Source organism: Glycine max, chromosome 7, assembly GCF_000004515.6.
Source record: "Glycine max cultivar Williams 82 chromosome 7, Glycine_max_v4.0, whole genome shotgun sequence".
Taxonomy (NCBI): Eukaryota; Viridiplantae; Streptophyta; class Magnoliopsida; order Fabales; family Fabaceae; genus Glycine; species Glycine max.
Genome location: NC_038243.2, coordinates 27,924,982 through 27,928,743, shown reverse-complemented (window position 1 = coordinate 27,928,743; position 3,762 = coordinate 27,924,982). Strand labels below are relative to the sequence as shown.

At 39.6% G+C, this 3,762-nt stretch overlaps 1 non-coding gene across 1 annotated transcript; it reads right to left on the bottom strand.

Moving 5' to 3' along the window:
- Positions 1–1,087: 1,087 nt before the first annotated feature.
- On the bottom strand, positions 1,088–1,194 carry LOC113002230 (small nucleolar RNA R71). The gene has a single exon (XR_003267774.1). It is a non-coding gene; the product is annotated as a small nucleolar RNA R71 (small nucleolar RNA).
- Positions 1,195–3,762: the final 2,568 nt, after the last annotated feature.

Sequence of the window (3,762 nt, the reverse complement as noted above, 5' to 3'; positions counted from 1 at the left end):
TTAGGATTTTTTGTTTTGGTAGCTAGAGTTGTTATTTTTGGCTGAATATTTTTTGTGGTCACTTCTTTTGATCCATATTTTGTGGGAAAAATAGTTGGAGCCCTTAGTTTGGTCAGATTTGAAAGTTCCAAAAAAGTAACAAATTTGATTTTTGTCAAAACTTCAAACGGCCATAACTTTTGCTTCAGGTATCAGAATGACTATTATTATATATGTATTTGGGGTAGAAAAAAATTTACCATGCCGTGGCAGCCTGCCATCGGCCAGCTGAGATCTCCTTCTTCCAAAAATTGCGATTCTGTCAAAAGTTTTTATTTTCTAAGTATTATTCTCTTATTTTTCTTAACTTACCATTTTTAGCTTCTATAGTTAGACTTTGAATTTTCATTTGAAATTTGTTGTGCTATCTTCGCATCATTTTATAATGTTGCTCACAAAATTTCAAGTCATTTGGATATCATTTAATGGTAGCTGTAGTTCAAACCTACACTGTTACTTGCATAAGAAGGCAACTAATTGTGCATGCTGAATTTAGTGTATGACTAGAGGCAATCCATCTGACTTGCAACCCTTTGATCCTGAGATAGATAGTACATTTCATAGATTAGTTAGACATCATTTAGTACCTTTTGAGTATCCCGAGCATTCTGTTATTGGTGATTTTGAGCATTATAGTTTTGAGTATTCTGATTTTGAACATTCTGAGAACATGGCACAACCTCCACCCCGTGAGAGGACTCTAAGGAAAATGGCTGCACCCGATTTCACCTATGAAAGCTTGTGCATCCAATACCCTGATGAGGATGTCCCATATGTTCTTAAAACTGGACTAATCCATTTGCTTCCAGAGTTTCATGGCCTTGCAGGTGAAGACCCACACAAACATCTGAAAGAATTCCATATTGTTTGCTCCACCATGAAACCCCCAGATGTCCAGGAGGATCACATATTTTTGAAGGCCTTTCCTCATTCTTTAGAGGGAGTGGCAAAGGACTGGCTATATTACCTTACTCCATGGTCCATCACGAGCTGGGATGACCTCAAGAGAGTATTCTTAGAAAAAAATTTCCCTGCTTCCAGGACCACGACCATCAGAAAGGATATTTCAGGTATTAGACAATTCAATGGAGAGAGCCTATATGAATACTGGGAGAGATTTAAAAAGTTATGTGTCATTTGCCCGCACCACCAAATTTCAGAGCAGCTTCTTCTCCAATATTTTTATGAAGGACTCAGTAACATGGAGAGAAGTATGATAGATGCTGCCAGTGGTGGAGCCCTTGGAGACATGACCCCTACTGAAGCCAAAAATTTAATTGAGAAGATGGCTTCAAACTCCCAGTAATTTAGTGCCAGAAGTGATGCTATTGTCATTAGAGGAGTGCATGAAGTAGCCATGAATTCATCTTCATCAGGTGAGACTAAGAAGCTTGAAGGTAAACTAGATGTCTTGGTTAACCTGGTAACCCAACTGGCCATGAATCAAAAATCTGCACCTTTCGCCAGACTCTGTGGTTTATGCTTCTCTGCCGACCACCACACAGACCTTTGCCCTTCTGTGCAACAATCTAAAGCAATTGAACAACCTGAAGCTTATGCTGCAAACATCTACAATAGACCTACTCAACCTCGACAGCAAAATCAGCCACAACAGAATAATTATGACCCCTCCAGCAACATGTACAACCCCGGGTGGAGGAATCATCCCAACCCTAGATGGTCGAGTCCTTCACAACAACAGCAACAACAACAGCCTTATTTCCAGAATGTTGCTGGCCCAAGCAGACCATACATTCCTCCACCAATACAGCAGCAACAACAACAACAGCCCCAGAAATAGCAAACAGTTGAGGCTCCTCCGCAACCTTCCCTTGAAGAACTTGTGAGGCAAATGACTATGCAAAACATGCAGTTTCAACAAGAGACCAGAGCCTCCATTCAGAGCTTAACTAATCAGATGGGACAATTGGCTACATAGTTAAATCAACAACAGTCCCAGAATTCTGACAGATTACCTTCTCAATTTGTCCAGAATCCCAAAAATGTGAGTGCCATTGCATTGAGGTCGGGAAAGTAGTGTCAAGGACCTCAACCAGCAACATCTTCCTCATCCGCAAATGAACCTGCCCAACTTCACTCTGCTCCACAAAAAGATGATGACAAAAATTTAAAGAGTAAGTTACCTAAAAATTTCTCTACAGGTGAATCTGAAGAGAAGCAGCATATCCCTCTTCCATTCCCTCTAAGAGCAATTTCCATCAAAAAAATGGAAGAGGCAGAGAAGGAGATCTTGGAAACATTTAGAAAAGTAGAGGTAAACATACCCTTGCTAGTGCAATAAAGCAAATTCCAAGATATGCTAAATTCTTGAAAGAGGTGTGCACTAATAAGCAGAAGCTTAAAGGAAGTGAAAGAATTAGTATGGGCGGAAATGTCTCTGCATTGATTGGTAAATCTGTTCCCCAAATCCCTGAAAAATGTAAAGATCCAGGTACATTCAACATACCTTGTATTATAGGGAACAATAAGTTTGACAATGCCATGCTAGATTTAGGAGCTTCTGTTAGTGTTATGCCTCTGTCTATTTTTAATTCCTTATCTCTAGGTCCTTTGCAATCAACTAATGTGGTAATTCATTTAGCTAATAGAAGTGTTGTCTAACCTACTGGTTTCATAAAGGATGTCTTGGTTAGAGTTGGTGAACAGATTTTCCCTGTTGATTTTTATATTTTGAATATGGAGGAGGGATTTTCTAAAGGCTCAGTTCCCATCATTCTAGGCAGACCTTTTATGAAAACTGCTAGAACTAAGATAGATGTATATGTAGGCACACTATCTATGGAGTTTGGTGATATAAATGTTCATTTTAATATTCTTGATGCTATGAAACACCCATCTGAAGATCTTTCTGTATTTCATGTTGAAATAATTGACCATATTGTTGATGAATACATGACTGATCTTCATTCTAAACTGCATGCCTGTCACTCTTCATGCATTGAATCTGAATTTGCACTTGATCATATGTCTGAATTTGATGCTGAGAGTGAATCTGAAATTGATATTGATTACATGTCTGGTGATGTTTTACCTCTTGAGATTGATTTTATAAAGTCAGATAGAACTAACCATGTTTCTGGAAGTACACATACTTCTAACTTTCTTTATGAGGTACAGGCTGAGAAACCATCTCTTTCTACCACTATCTAGCTGCCCACACCAGAATTAAAGCCTCTGCCATCAAATTTAAAATATGCTTACTTGGATGATAGCAAACGTTTTCCAGTAATTATATCTGCCTCCCTTGCTGATGAGCAAGAGGAGAAGCTGTTATTTGTTCTCAAGAAGCATAAGAAGGCTATAGGCTAGACCCTAGTGGACAATCCTGGTATTAGCCCATCCACATGTATGCATCGAATAAATTTAGAGGATGGGGCTAAACCAGTAAGACAGCCACAAAGAAGACTCAACCCGGTGATTCTTGATGTAGTGAAGAAGGAGGTAACCAAGTTTTTGCAAGCTGGAATCATTTATCCTATCTCCGACAGCCAATGGGTGAGTCCCGTCCAGGTAGTCCCGAAGAAAACCGGCCTCATCGTGATCAAAAATGAGAAGGAGGAGTTGATTCCTACTCGGGTGCAGAACAGTTAGAGAGTCTGCATCGACTATAGGAGGCTGAACCAGGTTAAAAAGGACGATTTTCCCCTGCCATTCATTGACCAGATGCTTGAACGCCTGGCAGGTAAATCTCACTACTATTTC